We start from the raw sequence: 18,915 nt of genomic DNA on the forward strand, positions 1-18,915 counted from the left end.
AATACAGGCAACATGGGAGACCTACCACAGCGAACCAGCGATTGGCAGGTTTGTAAGGCCGGTGTTCAGACTGCAGTTTTGTTTTGTTTTGTTTTTTTAAAGATTAAGTGATCTTGAAATTGGCATTCCATGTCATTTTAAAAGATAAATGGTAAAGCAAATGTTTTATTCACATGTCTTTATTTCTCCCCTCCCCACTTTTCCCTCCACTCTTCTTTTTTTAATGTGGAAGTTTAAAATCCCATCTCACATTTATTTATTTATTTATTAAGTATAAATAATGGGAAAACTTCACTTGGATAGGGAACACATAGATTAGTAGATTATATATTATTTTATTATTAATTATATATTAGTAGATTAGAAGATTTGCGTCATTATTTAGCTTTTACTGCCGCTTAGTGGTAAGGAAGAGCTATAAGTTGACTGGGGATCAACTGAGCAAGTCAGCGAACAATAGCAATGCATCTGAGATGTATTGAAGAGTATTACTTGTAATTACTTTTTATATTTTGTAGGCAAAGAGCTCTTACTGCTTTACATGTAAGGTTTATTGAATATACTCTCCACGACAAAGTTTTATGTTGTAAGCATTGTATGACTTTTAGTATTACCTGAAATGTAATGAAGTTTGGGCTAATGTTGTTGTTGGTTGTTTTTGTATTCTGATTACAGAACTGCATTTTGAGAGGCTGAATATAAACTAAATGCATCCTTAGCAGCTGGCCTAGAAACTTACTTCCCTTGAGTGAAGCTGCACGTTGGGAACTGTGGGTGGTAGAACATGTTTATTAAAATACTTTATTCTCTTCTTTTATTTTATTATTATATTATGCCTTAATTATGGTGATTTATTAGCATGTCATATTTCCCTTAAACTTCCTAATGTCAATACAATTTATTATCATTTTGTATGTTTCTTTTTTATTTTTATTTTTTTGAGAACGAATCTCCTTCTGTCACCAGGCTGGAGTGCAGTGGAGCGAACTCGGCGCACTGCAATCTCCGCCTCCTGGGTTCAAGCGATTCCCCTGCCTCAGCCTTCAGAGTAGCTGGGACTACAGGCACCCACTACCACACCCGGCTAATCTTTTGTATTTTAGTAGAGATGGGGTTTCATCATGTTGGTCAGGATGGTATCGATCACCTGATCTCGTGATCTGCCTACCTCGGACTCCCAAAGTGCTGGGATTACAGGTGTGAGCCACTGCGCCCAACCCATTTTGTATGTTTCTTAACGTCTTGTCCAGAATTGCAGCTCAATAAATGTTTGCTCAGTTAATCTTATTGAATAAGGCAAAACAATGTCATTTTCACTATTAATTAAGACTGGTTCTGCATTAGCAGAGCAGGGACTCTTGAAATATTTGTCTCAAAAGCACCTTTTTCCCAAAAGCATTGGGCAACTTTAGAACTAGAGATTATGGAAAAGGTTTTGGAGTAAAATACCCAAAAACATTAGGCAAACTTTAGAACTAGAGATTACGGAAAAGGTATTGGAGTGAAGTCATTGAATGACCTTGGCTTTACTCATACGTTCTCTAACCAAATGGATACAGATCAGAGAGTCTTAGCGTTATAACGGGCCATAGACATTGCCTGAACCAATAGTTAAACCAGAAAAAAATATTCCAAGGAACACTTGAAGGTGTATTGAACTGTTAAAAACCTAAAAGTTAAGAGAACTAAGAATCCAAATGGTGATTGCTTAAAACAACAACAACAAAATGCTAGCAGAGCACCATGGCTCAGCCCTGTAATCCCAGCAGTTTGGGAGCCTGAGGCAGGAGGGTTGTTTTAGGCCAGGAGTTCCAGACCAGCCTGGGCGACATGTAAGACCCTGTTGCTACAAAAAATAAATACGTAAATAGTCAGATGTGGTGGCGTGTCCTTGCAGTCTCAGCTACTTGGGAGGATTGCTTGAGCCCAGGAGTTTGAGGCTGCAATGAGCTATGATCGTACCACTGCACTTCTGCCTGGGTAACACAGTAAGACCCTGTCTCGAAAAAATAAAAAAAAGCCACCTCACAAAAGAATACTACTAACCACTACTGCAAAGAACATATACTTTTAACAAAAGTAGCTTCATGTGGTTTGTGTGCATTCTCAGATACTTAAAAGTGATCCATACTTTATACGTGGTTCTAAATGCTTCTGTAAGATCTCAGATTTATTTGAGTTTGAACCTTTAATGTATGGCTTAAGCAAGTGGGTGAGGGAACTGTGAATCCTGCCTGCTTTCTCTCAGCTCTGCCTCACTGAAGATGGGAACGCAGCCCTCCTCAGAGGCAACTGGGACACCTGGCTGCAGTGCCCACGTGACATTCCTGTGGAGAAAAGCACTTTAGGGCCAGTCTCCAGATGCCCTCTCATGGGTCTTCTGCTTTCACATGATGCCTGGGAGAAAACAAAGCAAAAAAATGTGAGAAGAACTACACTGCCCTTCCCAAATAGAAACCTGTTGTGCAGAGGCACATGCAACTGAGGACAGAGCTCAGCATTTTAAATTAAATTTGCACATAGTTTCTGTGACCTCATTTGACAGACTGTTTTTGAGCTCCCTGTTGCCAATGTGTCCATTTTCCTGTTCATTTAAACCTAAAGGAATACTCACATCAGCCGCAAGAGGTGACTTTGTTGCACTGGTGCTCCTGTATCCTCTTACGGCTGTCACAATGACACTGATATCACACAGTGACATGAACCTAGATGTACGGTACATGCAGAAGAAGAAACTGTCATGGTTAGCCCAGCAGTCATTAAAAGAGCTAAAATTGTGATAAGAGAAAAAGAAACACGTGTCATACACTACATTCAAGGTACCCAGAAGTGAAAATGGAATAAATAATCTTGACCGATTCATGACGGCAAAGCCACATTGCCTATGTCATTCATGATTCTTCTCTATAATCTGTGTTTATGGAGTAGATCTATGTACAGCCTCTATTACATAGAATAAGGCCCAATTGAATGTGACAGAAAATCCCCCAAATAACAGTTCCTTAGACAAGTGAGCATACTTTTTGCTCATGTAAAATCAGACAGAGGCTCGGCCATCCAGGTTTGGCGTGGCAGCTCTGCTTCATGAGCCATAAGAACTCCGCACTCCCCAGCTTTGCTCAGGGCACATAGTCACATATGGCTTACTCATAGTCACATATGGCTGTTGGAGCTCCAGGAAACACAACTCCATCCCAAGCTGCAATCATGAAAAAGGAGGAAAAAACAAAACAAAACAAAAAACAAAAAAACAAAATAACTCCTCCAGTAAGGAAAATCCCTGGAAGTCACAGACAAACAATTCTGCCTCTATCTCACTTTCCCAACTTCAGTTCCATGGCCACACTGTCCCGCAAGGGAGTCTAAGAAGTGTACTATTTACATGGATGATGATGTTATCAACTGAATATGTGGGGCTCTAGAAACTAACAAAAAATGAGAGAATAAATATCGGGAAGAAACTAGGATTTTTAGACACACAGAACACTCATTCTATAATAGTAATGATTCCTTTTTAAGAAACTATTTTACATTAACAAGAAAAGACTTGTGAAATCCAACAGAACACTGAGAAGCATATGAATGTAATTCAAAGTAGGAAAAACTTTAATAGATTCAAAATATGTGAAGGGAAACTCAGAAAAATTAGTGATCAGATAAATGACACAAAAGAGCACTTTAGGCCAGGCACAATGTCTCACGCCTGTAATCCCAGCACTTTGGGAGGCCGAGGCGGGTGGACCTCCTGAGGTCAGGAGTTCAAGACCAGCCTGGCCAACATGGTGAAACTCCATCTCTACTAAAAATACAAAAAGTTACCTTGGCCTGATGGTGGGCAACTGTAATCCCAGCTACTCGGGAGGCTGAGGCAGGAGAATCACTTGAACCCAGGAGGCAGAGGTTGCAGTGAGCAGAGATTGCACCATTGTACTCCATCCTGGGCAGCAAAAGTGAAACTCCATCTCAAAAAAAAAGGTTGCTTTACATCAATTTATTAATTTTAGAAATTTGGATTATGCCAAATTTCGTGGAAATGTATGTGGACATGTTCATGTTTTATCTCAAGGATGCAAACACAGTTGGTAATTTTCTTCATATTTAGTGAAAATAATTATGCATATACTTTATGTCCCGATCATCACATCCTGGGCCTATTCCCCCGACAAGAAGCCATAGAAGACATTTTCAAAGATCTTATTTGCAACATTTACTGTTCTGCAACATATACTAAATTTAGATGACCTTTACTTGGAGATTTTATGCCTGAGACATGGTTGTGTTTATTGTATACATTTATATTTATATACATATATATTTCTCTATATCATAGCTTTTACATACAATTTCATATAAATGTATTTGCAGGTGGCAAGAGGGCCCAATGGTCCCTAGTATAAGTGTATTTGCACCTGTTTTTTGTTTGTGTGTGCTTATTTTCTGGCTGTGTTTATTTTATACATTTACATTTATAGATGTGTATATTTTTCTCTATATATTATAGTGATTACACACAATTTCATCATTATGTAAGATAGCTATATTAACTATATATTTTATAGGAAATAGATATTTGTGCACATATGTGCATACATACATACAAACAAAGCACTATTAGTAGGCCTCAAAAACAGAGCTGTGGGAATACAGTGACCATATTCTAAGAAGTGGATGGCTGTCTATAAATAAATGACTTATGCATGCTATTTCTGCCACTCCTACACTTACCAAGATGAAGGGGTTTTCCCAGCTTTCACTTGAATAAACTTTTGGAAATGAGATTCTCTTCCTTTGATTATTTGACAAATTTATACCAAAATAGTGGGCTTTTATAATCAATATCTTTATGATTGATTTTCCTAAATATTGTTTTTTTAAACATTGAATTGTATCCCTTGTTTGTCTTTTATTTTCCACAAGCAGATGGAACTTCGTCTCCCACAAGCAGATGGAAGAACCTGTGCAGTATCACTTTGGGGAAGCTACGTAGCAGGGTGGAAGTAGAATGAACCTGCACATTTTTAAAACATTTTTTTACTTTGGTCCTTGGAGGACCCAAGGGGCTTGTAAAGAAGAAGAAGGGGTTAGACTGTGAGTCTGTAGCTAAAAGAAGAAGAGAGATGACCCAGCAACCTAGAGAAGCAGGAAGAAAATGTGTGTTCCACCTTCCTCTCCTCCCCAGAATTCTGCAGTGCGTGGAGAAGAACAGAGTGGTCTCCGGCCTCCATGAGAGGGCCTGGGCCAGACCCTGCTGAATGCAGAGAGCTATCTGCAGGGTGAGTGTCCAGGCAGACAGGACCCCGGGTGGCCTCACAAAAAGATTCCCCCAGTACGGTGAGGTGTAGAAGCAGCAGCGAGCCAGCACTTCTGAAGGAGATGATTGAGCTCAACTCTTCTTTCCTGAAGAGGCTTTGCTCCTGAGGAGTCCCTGTACTTCTCTTTCTGCCAGAGTAAACCTAGCTCCCATACACTTACTGTCAAGGCACATGACGACTCTATAGCACCCCCAGGAATCATCAAAATCTGAACTAAAAACCCGGAGCATAGGCGGTTGGCTGCTGAGTGACCCCCAACAAAGGCAAGGACGGTAGGGTCATTGCAGACCTCAGGTCTTACTACTCTCCGTTGAGGAGGGAGGAGACTCCAAATGGTTGCTGTCACCCAGACCTCCTCCCCACATGCTCACGCACAGAGGATGAGGCAGAAGAGCCACTGCCTGCCTTGCCACTCACCTCTGATACTTGGCTTTATCCTTTGTGTCTCACTCTAGGACTATGTATTCGTTTCCTGGTGCTCTAGGACACAGCAGAGAGAGCTGACTGGGTATTCTGGGATGAATAGAGATGCCAAAAGCCTATGGAACCAGGTAATATCAGGTGATCTTCCATTCAAGTCCTATCTGGTTGGTACCTCCATGAGATTTTAAAAATAGAAAAGATGGGGCTTCCTGTAGGTCCATGCACTTCAGCCTGGCCTTTGGATGCAGAGGCCAGCTGGGAAGCTAGCAGTGCTTCTGGCCAAGACTAGATCCCTAGCGCAGGGCCTCAGGGCTCTCTGTAGCTTCCCAGCTTGTGCATGCACAGTTCATATCTGACATGATAGCATCACATCACTGCGCAAGCTAAGCTTTAGTATGGTGACAGACACTGTCCATTCACTGAGTCAGCAGTGTCCAAGAGACTTTTTCTGATGTGGTTTTCATTGCCTGCCAACAATTTCGGAGTCTAGAAAGCCAGAACCCTGTTTTCCATGTGTTTTATTTTTATGAAAGAAACTTCATGCCCCTGACTCCTCAAGCACCTCAAGAACAACTGCAGAGTTTTCTCAAACCAGATGAAACTGGCTGGAAGAAACTTCCTCAGAATTGAGGAGCCTTCAGAATCTGACCCATTTTCCTGGTTCCTGAAAGCTGTCAATGGTCCTCAGCAGAGACCTTCCCTGGCCTCACTGTCCCTCCAGCATTTTACCATCATGCTCCTCCTGCACTCACACTGCCCCCAGCAGGTGTTGAAGGCTCAGACCTGGCCTTTCTTTCTCTCTGCACAAAGGCTCTTCTCCACCCACTTAAATGGGGCACCACATAAGCACTTAAGGTGTTCAAAAGGAGAGCACCGATCCTGACTGCCAGGTTGTGGGGATGTGGACAACTTTTGCACTGGAGGGTGATGGCACCTGGGCTGGGTCTGGTTACAGTGGTGGGCTGGTGTTTGCCATCAGTGTAGGGTCACATGGAAGTGACGGGGTAAAACTCCTGTGGTCGGGCCGGGCGCGGTGGCTCACACCTGTAATCCCAGCATTTTGGGAGGTCGAGGAAAGCAGATCACCTGAGGTCAGGAGTTCGAGACCAGCCTGGCCAACATGGAGAAACCCCATCTCTACTAAAAATACAAAAATGATCTGGACATGGTGGTCCATGCCTGTAATCCCAGCTACTGGGGAGGCTGAGGCAGGAGAATTGCTTGAACCTGTGAGGCAGAGGTTGCAGTGAGCCAAGATCATGCCACTGTACCCCAGCCTGGGTGGCAGAGTGACACCGTGTCTCAAAAAAAAAAAACAAACCCAACAAAACAAAACAAAAAATCTCCTGTGATCTTTGTGTCTCCCTTCACAGTTGGCAGGTGGCAAGATGGCCTAGTGGCCCCTAGTGTAAATGTATTTGCATCTGTTTTTATGTTTGTGTGTGTTTATTTTCTGGTTGTGTTTATTTTATATATTTAAATTTATATATGTCTATATATTTATCCCTATATATTATACACATATGTCTGTATATATGATATCTATATTTACTGAGGTATAGATACATTGTACAGGCCAAGGGCAAACTTCTCCTTTGCCCTCTTGAGTTTCTCTAAAGTAACATTTGACCAAAGGCAGATTAATCAGAGAAAAAGCATTCAAATGTATATACATTTGAAATATGTGCACATGAAATATACAGAATATAGGAACTCAAAGAGAAGCAAAGGGTTGATGTTTTATGACATCTTCAGGTAACACAAAGAATAGGGGCACAGATAGTGGCAAAACAGGGGATGGTGGCAAAACCAGTTATCAGAGGAGACAGAAAGGCCCGGCTAGGAAAGGTGGTCTTATTATTTACAAGAATCCTCACAGGTGGTAGCCCTCAGAGAAAGAGTTGGTAATTTTTTTTTTCTCAGACCTCTAAATGTGTCAGATTCTCAGTTCATCTTTCTTACATCCAGAAAAGGGAGGGCCTCAGAGCTTCAATTATGACTCTATCAATGCGGCTTTTCTATAAAGTTGCGAATCTCACCTGCAAAAGACAACTTTGTAGGGCTCCTTCTGATTGCAGGCCCTCTGAAAGGCTATCTCAAAATATGTCAAAGAAGTATATTTTGGGTATAATGTTATAGTTTCCATATGTATGTGTGTGTGTGTGTTTGTGTGTAGATGGTTTTTACTCTTTTGCATAGAGAAACAGCACCACAGTCTGGTAAAAAGCACTACGATACTGTATGTATAAAAACCTGTATATCAGTTTTTAATTATTTCTATGTTGATGCATATATTCACATGTCACATATTTCATGATACATTTTAAATATTCGTATTTGTGTGCATATTTATTTCTGGTTATATCTTTGCTTGTGTATTCTATGTGTGAAACACTCCAGGCTCACAGTGTGCCCCACACTGTTCCCTAATAGCAGAGATTCCAAATCCCTGAGCCCCCACTGAGTGTGGTTCCTCTGGTGGACTCGGAAGATGCAGCTGTGCTGTGAAAACCTCACCTGCTCCTGCGCAGTTCAGTCAGCCGTGAAAGACACCCTTGAATGCAACCACCTAAGGTATCCAAAACAAGAGCACCTATGCTGATTGACAGCTTCTGGCGATGTGGACAGCTTTTAAGTTAGAGGATGATGGCCTTTGGACTAGCCCTGGTTCAAAAGGAAGGCTGGGTGTTTACCATCTGCAAAGGGGTCACGTAATGTGGCTTTTTGGCTCCATGCCAGTAGGTGGCAGCATTGCCCAATGGCCAGGAGTGTAAAAGTACGTGCATTTGTGTGTGGGGGTGTGCGTGTCTTTGTGTGAGATTTTTGGGTTATGTTTAGTTTATACGTGTGTGTGTATACCCACATGCTTGAGGGTTTATGATTTATATATGAATATACATACATACATATCTGAATATATGTACATACATGCATATTTATATATAAATCTATGTGATTATATAAGTTTATTAAGTAATACATATTTTTATGTATTAATTTACATATGTAGGCTTTCTTGTTCCTGCCTGGAGGCATACCACCACAAAGGGAAACAGCTCTTAAAAGTTCCATGTATAAATATCTATGTTTTAATTTTTATTTATTTATATGTTGATGCATATATTTATATAGATTATCAATTTCTTCATATATTAAAAATATAGACATGGATTTGTGTATGTGTTTTTTCGAGTTATGCCTTAACTGGTGCCCTGTATGTGTGAAGCACTCCAGACCGGCAGACCCCACTGCTTCATTTCTCCAGAGAAGCAGTTTCCGCACACTGAGCCCCACTGATTGTCTATCCCCTGGAAGAGTGGAAAGGCACCTCTGTTCCATCTGGTTGCTACCTCCCTGAGCTTCAAAGGACAGAAGAGATGGGCCTTTCTTTTGGGTGTAAGACTACATTTTTCAGCCTAGATTTGGCAACCCAAAGTCTGTGCAGAAAGCTAGCACTGCTGCTGGCACCCAAGGCCAGATGCCAGGCTCGGAACCTCAGGGATCCCGGTGGACTCTCCACTTTTGCACGCATAGTTCAGCCTCCTGGGACACACCTGCCTCACCCACAAGCTGTGGCCCAGTTCTTTGAAAGGCATCATCCGTCCCCTGGGGATGGCCGTGTCCAGCATCTGCCTCTGACCTGGTTTTCCTCATCTACCACCTACACTGTGGACAAGAAAGCTTTGTCAAGCCAGACCCGTTTCCATGATTCTCAAAGTTTTAGAAGAAGCCTCAAGCCTGTGGGTTCTCAGGTGTCTTTTTTTTTTTTTCAGATGGAGTCTCGTTCTGTTGCCCAGGCCAGAGTGCAGTGGCACGATCTTGGCTCACTGCAACCTCCGCCTTCCAGGTTCAAGCGATTTTCCTGCCTCAGCCTCCCTAGTAGCTGGGATCACAGGTGCCTGCCGCCACACCCGGCTAATTTTTTTGTATTTTTAGTAGAGACGGGGTTTCCCCATGTTGGCCAGGCTGGTCTTGAACTCCCGACCTCAAGTGATCTACCCATCTCAGCCTCCCTCCCAGGTGTCTTTAATCCAAGTGTTCTCTGAGTCTGCCCTGGTTTCTCGAGATGCAGCTGGAGCCTGCCGTAACAGGCTCATGCAGGTCTGTGCAGTCTTCAGAATAAATTGGGGGCCACTTTCCTGGTCCCCGAATGCTCTGAGGAGCACTCAGAGCCATCCTGTTCTGGCCTTGCTGACCCTCAGGCCCGCAGCCCCCTTACCGCACCCAGACTCATGCTGCGCCCAGTGCCTCCTGTGTGTTCAGACCTAGCCTGTTTTCATCCTCCTGGAAAGCCTCTTCTCCACCCCCCCAAACCGGGATGCCTCTCTATGTCCCCACCTCAACTACCAAAAGAGGAGTCCCTGTCCTGAGTGACAGCTTCTGGATAAGTGGGCAGCTTTCCCACTAGAGGACGATGGCCCTTGGGCGGGATCTGATCGAACACCATGTTCAGGTGTTTGTCATTTGTGGAGGCTCAGACAGAACTGGCAGGAAAGGAGACTTTGGGCCTCTTTGTTTCACTCCACTGCCAGTCTGTGGTAAGGGGGCCCAGTGGCTTCTCGTATAAGTGCAAGTGCATCTGTGTGGATTTGGGGTAACATGTTTGGGTTATGTTTATTTTATACATAGAGACTTATACATATATTCCTATATTTATATATTTGTTCATACATGTTTTTCTATATATAAATACAGATTATACAGAATATTTACATTCACTGATTTATATGAATATGTATATATTTATGTATGTGTGGATAGATAGATAGATAGATAGATAGGGAGATAGATTTTCTTCTTGCCTGAGTGGAGAAACACCACCATGGACAGGCAGAAAGCCCTACCCAGTTTCCTGTATAAATATATACATGTATATATATATACATCTTAATTTATTTATATGCTGATACATATATTCACATAGGTTAAATATGCCCTTATATCTTTAACAAACACACGTTTCTGAATGTGGATATATCTATTTCTCGCTATGTCTTAGCTGGGACCCTGAATGTGTGAAACACTCCAGACCAACAGCCTAGGGCTCCCTGTTCCTCCAGATCAGTGATTCCCAAAGCTGAGGCCCCATCCAGTGTTGATTGGCCCAGTGGGAAGATGCAGCTGTGAATTTGACTTTGGGCATCAGGGCCATCGCTTCCCTCAGTGTTTGAGGGAAGTCATGCTGCTGCTCTTGGTCCCCAAATGCTCTCAAGGGCACTCAGTGCAGTCTCACTCTGGCCTGCCTGCCCCTCCATCCTGTGCCATTTTACCTCACCTGCTTTCTCTGTTCCCAGTGCATCCTGAGGGCTCAGACACTTCTTTCTTTCCATGGAAAGCCACTTCTCTTCTCACCAGACTGATTGTATTGCCCCCACCTGAAGTGCTCCAAAGAAGCCCAGCTAACCTGATACACAAGTTCTGGGAAACTGGCCATTTTTCCCAATGGAGGGTGATGGCCCTTGGACTGGCTCTTGTTAAAGGGCAATGGCCAGGTGTTTCCCATCTATGACCAGTGACATGGACCTGGCAGGAAAGGACTCCTGCTGGCTTTAGGGTTCCCTAGGCTGCTAGTAGGTGGCATGAAGGCCACAAGAGACCAATGGCCCCTAATACACATGCAAGTGCATCTGTTTGTAGTACATGTGGTATTTTCATTGAGTTTTGGGTAATGTTTATTTTATACATATATATGTATATTTATAAATTTATTTTAAATATATGTATTTATATATATATATATAATTTTACCAAATATCCAAATTTATTCCTTCATAAGAATATGTATATTTTATGTTTTCTAATCACCTGCATGGAAAAACACCAAAGTAGGCTGGCAGAGAGTGCAGCAAAGATCTATGTCTACACATCTGTATTTCTATTTATATGTTCATACACATGTTTACATGCTACATACTTCCTTATACCTTTAAATGTAAACACATTTATATGTGTGAATATATTTATTTCTAGTTATTATTTTTAGTTTTAAAACTTAAATATTATTTTTGATAATACATGATTATTGCAGAAAATATGGAAAACAGACTATTATTAAAAAGTTAAAAATCCCTCAGGTTCACTATGCAGAGATAATCATAGTTGGCACTCATGACTCCTTCCAGATGTATTTCCTCACTCTGAATTACGCTTATTGTACAAAAACATACAATGCCAATATATCAACCATAAAAACATACTTTTAGAAAATTAGAATACTAAATTTATATTGTTTTTTTCATATATTGTGACTATTTCCTTTGTCTATAATGATAAGACACAAGGCCTTTCCAAAGTATAAAAAGAGACTTTGAAATATAAAAATAGGTGAAAAAACATGAACAATATAAAATGATGAATAAGCAAATGAATTCTTACCATTTCACATGAGGAATCTTTAGTTTTCACAGATTGCAAACTTCTAGAATACCCAAATATAGAAAAGTATGAAATGGAACAAAAAATAAAACTTAAGAGTAAAATATTTGATTAAATTAGTTACTAAGCAGAATTTTTTTTATTATTATTAAACTTTAAGTTTTAGGGTACATGTGCACAACGTGCAGGTTTGTTACATATGTATACATGTGCCATGTTGGTGTGCTGAACCCGTTAACTGGTCATTTAGCATTAAGTATATCCCTAATGCTATCCCTCCTCCCTCCCCCCACCCCACAAAAGTCCCCTGTGTGTGATGTTCCCCTTCCTATGTCCATGTGTTCTCATTGTTCAATTCCCACCTATGAGTGAGAACATGCGGTGTTTGGTTTTTTCTCCTTGCAATAATTTGCTGAGAATGATGGTTTCCAGCTTCATCCATGTCTCTACAAAGGACATGAACTCATCCTTTTTTATGGCTGCCTACTATTCCATCGTGTATATGTGCCACATTTTCTTAATCCAGTCTATCATTGATGGACATTTGGGTTGGTTCCAAGTCTTTGCTATTGTGAATAGTGCCACAATAAACATACATGTGCATGTGTCTTCATAGCAGCATGATTTATAATCCTTTGGGTATGTACCCAGTAATGGGATGGCTGGGTCAAATGGTATTTCTAGTTCTAGATCCCTGAGGAATCGCCACACTGACTTCCACAATGGTTGAACTAGTTTACAGTCCCACCAACAGTGTAAAAGTGTTCCTATTTCTCCACATCCTCTCCAGCACCTGATGTTTCCTGACTTTTTAATGATCACCATTCTAACTGCTGTGAGATGGTATCTCATTGTGGTTTTAATTTGCATTTCTATGATGGCCAGTGATGATGAGCATTTTTTCATGTGTTTTTTTGGCTGCATAAATGTCTTCTTTTGAGAAGTGTCTGTTCATATCCTTTGCCCAATTTTTGATGGGATTGTTTGTTTTTTTCTTGTAAATTTGTTTGAATTCATTGTAGATTCTGGATATTAGCCCTTTGTCAGATGAGTAGGTTGCAAAAGTTTTCTCCCATTCTGTAGGTTGCCTGTTCACTCTGATGGTAGTTTCTTTTGCTGTACAGAAGCTCTTTAATTTAATTAGATCCCATTTGTCAATTTTGGCTTTTGTTGTCGTTGCTTTTGGTGTTTTAGACACGAAGTCCATGCCTGTGCCCATGTCCTGAATGGTATTGCCTAGGTTTTCTTCTAGGGTTTTTATGGTTTTAGGTCTAACATTTAAGCCTTTAATCCATCTTGAATTAATTTTTGTATAAGGTGTCAGGAAGGGATCCAGTTTCTGCTTTCTACATATGGCTAGCCAGTTTTCCCAGCACCATTTATTAAATAGGGAGTCGTTTCCCCATTGCTTGTTTTTCTCGGGTTTGTCAAAGATCAGATAGTTGTAGATATGTGGCATTATTTCTGAGGGTTATGTTCTGTTCCATTGGTGTACATCTCTGTTTTGCTGCCAGTACCATGCTGTTTTGGTTACTGTAGCCTTGTAGTATAGTTTGAAGTCAGGTAGCGTGATGCCTCCAGCTTTGTTCTTTTGGCTTAGGATTGACTTGGCAATGAGGGGTCTTTTTTGATTCCATATGAACTTTAAAGTAGTTTTTTCCAATTCTGTGAAGAAAGTCATTGGTAGCTTGATGGGGATGGCATTGAATGTATAAATTACCTTGGGCAGTATGGCCATTTTCACGATATTGATTCTTCCTACCCATGAGCATGGAATGTTCCTCCATTTGTTTGTATCCTCTTTTATTTCATTGAGCAGTAGTTTGTAGTTCTCCTTGAAGAGGTCCTTCACATCCCTTGTAAGTTGGATTCCTAGGTATTTTATTATCTTTGAAGCAATTGTGAATGGGAGTTCACTCATGATTAGGCTCTCTGTTTGTCTGTTATTGGTGTATAAGAATGCTTGTGATTTTTGCACATTGATTTTGTATCCTGAGACTTTGCTGAAGTTGCTTATCAGCTTAAGGAGATTTTGGGCTGAGACGATGGGGTTTTCTAGATATGCATTCATGTCATCTGCAAACAGGGGAAATTTGACTTCCTCTTTTCCTAATTGAATGCCGTTTATTCCCTTCTCCTGCCTGATTGCCCTGGCCAGAACTTCCAACACTATGTTGAACAGGAGTGGTGAGAAAGGGCATCCCTGTCTTGTGCCAGTTTTCAAAGGGAATGCTTCCAGTTTTTGACCAGTCAGTATGATATTGGCTGTGGGTTTGTCATAGGTAGCTCTTATTATTTTGAGATAGGTCCCATCAATACCTAATTTATTGAGAGTTTTTAGCATGAAGCGTTTTTGAATTTTGTCAAAGGCCTTTTCTGCATCTATTGAGATAATCATATGTTTTTTGTCTTTGGTTCTGTTTATATGCTGGATTATGTTTATTGATTTGCAAATGTTGAACCAGCGTAGCATCCCAGGGATGAAACCAAATTGATCATGGTGGATAAGCTTTTTGATGTGTTGCTGGATTCGGTTTGCCAGTATTTTATTGAGGATTTTTGCATCAATGTTCATCAAGGATATTGGTCTAAAATGATCTTTTTTTAGTTTTGTCTCTGCCAGGCTTTGGTATCAGGATGATGCTGGCCTCATAAAATGATTTAGGGAGGATTCCCTCTTTTTCTATTGATTGGAATAGTTTCAGAAGGAATGGTACCAGCTCCTCCTTGTACCTCGGGTAGAATTTGGCTGTGAATCCATCTGGTCCTGGATTTTTTTGGTTGGTAAGCTATTAATTTTTGCCTCAATTTCAGAGCCTGTTATTGGTCTATTCAGAGATTCAACTTCTTCCTGGTTTAGTCTTGGTAGAGTGTAAGTGTCAAGGAATTTATCCATTTCTTCTAGATTTTCTAGTTTTTTTGCAAAGAGGTGTTTATAGTATTCTCTGGTGGTAGTTTGTACTTCTGTGGGATTGGTGGTGATATCCCCTTTGTCATTTTTTATTGCGTCTCTTTGATTCTTCTCTCTTTTCTTCTTTATTAGTCTTGGTAGCAGTCTATCGATTTTGTTGATCCTTTCAAAACATCAGCTCCTGGATTCATTGATTTTTTGAAGGGTTTTTTGTGTCTCTATCTCCTTCAGTTCTGCTCTGATCTTAGTTATTTCTTGCCTTCTGCTAGCTTTTGAATGTGTTTGCTCTTGCTTCTCTAGTTCTTTTAATTGTGATGTTAGGGTGTCAATTTTTGATCTTTCCTGCTTTCTCTTGTGGGCATTTAGTGCTATAAATTTCCCTCTACACACTGCTTTGAATGTGTCCCAGAGATTCTGGGATGTTGTGTCTTTGTTCTCGTTGGTTTCAAAGAACATCTTTATTTCTGCCTTCATTTCGTTATGTACCCAGTAGTCATTCAGGAGCAGGTTGTTCAGTTTCCATGTATTTGAGCAGTTTTGAGTGAGTTTCTTAATCCTGAGTTCTAGTTTGATTGCACTGTGGTCTGAGAGACAGTTTGTTATAATTTCTGTTCTTTTACATTTGCTGAGGAGTGCTTTACTTCCAACTATGTGGTCAATTTTGGAATAGGTGTGGTGTGGTGCTGAAAAGAATGTTTATTCTGCTGATTTGGGGTGGAGAGTTCTGTAGATGTCTTTTAGGTCCGCTTCGTGCAGAGCTGAGTTCAATCCCTGGATATCCTTGTTAACTTTCTTTCTCGTTGATCTGTCTAATGTTGACAGTGGGGTGTTAAAGTCTCCCATTATTATTGTGTGGGAGTCTAAGTCTATTTGTAGGTCTCTAAGGGCTTGCTTTATGAATCTGGGTGCTCCTGTATTGGGTGGATATATATTTAGGATAGTTAGCTCTTCTTGTTGAATTGATCCCTTACCATTATGTAATGATCTTCCTTGTCTCTTTTGATCTTTGTTGGTTTAAAGTCTGTTTTATCTGAGACTAGGATTGCAACCCCTGCGTTTTTTTTGTTGTCCATTTTCTTGGTAGATCTTTCTCCATCCCTTTATTTTGAGCCTATATGTGTCTCTGCATGTGAGATAGGTTTCCTGAATAGAGCACACTGATGGTTCTTGACTCTTTATCCAATTTGCCAGTCTGTGTCTTTTAATTGGAGCATTTAGCCCATTTACATTTAAGGTTAGTATTGTTATGTGTGAATTTGATCCTGTCATTATGATGTTAGCTGGTTATTTTGCTCGTTAGTTGATGCAGTTTCTTCCTAGTCTTGATGGACTTTACAATTTGGCATGTTTTTGCAGTGGCTGGAAGTGGTCGTTCCTTTCCATGTGTAGTGATTCCTTCAGGAGCTCTTGTAGGGTTGGCCTGGTAGTGACAGAATCTCTCATCATTTGCTTGTCTGTAAAGTATTTTATTTCTCTTTCACTTATGAAGCTTAGCTTTGCTGGATGTGAAATTCTGGATTGAAAATTCTTTTCTTTACAAATGTTGAATATTGGCCCCCACTCTCTTCTGGCTTGTAGAGTTTCTGCCGAGACATCAGCTGTTAGTCTGATGGGCTTCCCTTTGTGGGTAACCCGACTTTCTCTCTGGCTGCCCTTAACATTTTTTCCTTCATTTCAACTTTGTTGAATCTGACAATTATGTGTCTTGGATTTGCTCTTCTCGAGGAGTATCTTTATGGCGTTCTCTGTATTTCCTGAATTTGAATGTTGGCCTGCCTTGCTAGATTGGGGAAGTTCTCCTGGATAATATCCTGCAGAGTGTTTTCCAACTTGGTTCCATTCTCCTCGTCACTTTTGGGTACACCAATCAGATGTAGATTTGGTCTTTTCACATAGTCCCATATTTCTTGGAGGCTTTGTTCTTTTTATTCTTTTTTCTCTAAACTTCTCTTCATGCTTCATTTCATTCATTTCATCTTCCATCAGTGATACCGTTTCTTCCAGTTGATCGCATCGGTTACTGAGGCTTGTGTGTTCGTCACGTAGTTCTTGTGCCATGGTTTTCAGCTCCATCAGATGCTTTAAGGACTTCTCTGCATTGATTATTCTAGTTTTCCATTCATCTAATTTTTTTTCAAAGTTTTTAACTTCTTTGCCATTGGTTCGAACTTCCTCCTTTAGCTCGGAGTAGTTTGATCTTCTGAAGCCTTCCTCTCTCAACTCGTCAAAGTCATTCTCCCTCCAGCTTTGTTCCTTTGCTGGTGAGGAGCTGCGTTCCTTTGGAGGAAGAGAGGCACTCTGATTTTCAGAGTTTCCGCTTTTTCTGGTCTGTTTTTCCCCATCTTTGTGGTTTTATCTACATTTGGTCTTTGATGATGGTGACGTACAGATGGGTTTTTGGTGTGGATATCCTTTCTGTTTGTTAGTTTTTCTTCTAACAGTCAGGACCCTCAACTGCAGGTCTGTTGGAGTTTACTGGAGGTCCATTCCAGACCCTGTTTGCCTGGGTATCAGCAGCGGTGGCTGCAGAACAGCGGATATTGGTGAACCGCAAATGCTGCTGCCTGATCGTTCCTCTGGAAGTTTTGTCTCAGAGGGGTACCCTGCCGTGTGAGGGGTCATTCTGCCCAAACTGGGGGATGCCTATCAGTTAGGCTACTCGGGGTTCAGGGACCCACTTGAGGAGGCAGTCTGCCCATTCTCAGATCTCAAGCTGCATGCTGGGAGAGCCACTACTCTCTTCAAATCTGTCAGACAGGGACGTTTAAGTCTGCAGAGGTTATTGCTGTCTTTTGTTTGTCTGTGCCCTGCCCCCAGAGGTGGAGCCTGCAGAGGCAGGCAGGCCTCCTTGAGCTGTGGGGGGTTCCACCCAGTTCGAGCTTCTGGGTCACTTTTTTTACCTACTCAAGCCTGAGCAATTGTGGGCGCCCCTCCCCCAGCCTCACTGCCACCTTATAGTTTGATCTCAGACTGCTGTGCTAGCAATGAGTGAGGCTCAGTGGGCGTAGGACCCTCCAAGTCAGTTGCGGGATATAAAATCCTGGTGTGCCATTTGTGAAGCCCGTTGGAAAAGTGCAGTATTAGGGTGGGAGTGACCTGATTTTCCAGGTGCAGTCTGTCACCCCTTTCTTTGACTAGGAAAGGGAATTCCCCGACCCCTCACACATCCTGGGTGAGGCGATGCCTCACCCTGCTTTGGCTCAGGCATGGTGCACTGCACCCACTGTCCTGCACCCACTGTCTGGCATTCCCCAGTGAGATGAACCTGGTACCTCAGTTGGAAATGCAGAAATCACCTGTCTTCTGCGTCGCTCACGCTGGAAGCTGTAGACTGGAGCTGTTCCTATTCAGCCATTTGGCTCCACCCCTCCTATTTCTAGTTTTATCTTAGGTGATGCCCTGTATGAGTGAAACACTTCAGACTAGCAGACTGGGCTGCACTGTTTCCGCAGATCAGTGACTTTAAAACACTGAGACCCCACTGAGTGTTGATCCTCTGGTCTCGTGAGAAGATGCAGCTTCACGTTGGATGTCCAGATCAGGGACACTATTTCCCTTGGTGTTTGGGCCAGCTTGCACACACACTTGTGGAGATCAACAAAGAGTGCTGACCAACTGTGCTGGCATGAACGGGAGCATCAAAAGCCTATGATACCTGATCAAATTAGGTGTTCTTCCATTCAAATTCCACCTGGTCACTGTCTTCCTGAGCATCAAATAACAGAAGAGATCATCCATTTTTTTGGCTTGTGTAGCCATGCATTCATTATCCAGCCTTGTTTTGACAAGCACAAGCCAGACAAAAAGCTAACAGTGTTCCCAGCCCAAGGCCTGAGGATTGTCGGTAGCATCCCCACTTGAACAAGTTCACTTGAATCCAGCACAATGAACTGC

Source organism: Pan paniscus, chromosome 8, assembly GCF_029289425.2.
Source record: "Pan paniscus chromosome 8, NHGRI_mPanPan1-v2.0_pri, whole genome shotgun sequence".
NCBI classification, from domain to species: domain Eukaryota; kingdom Metazoa; phylum Chordata; class Mammalia; order Primates; family Hominidae; genus Pan; species Pan paniscus.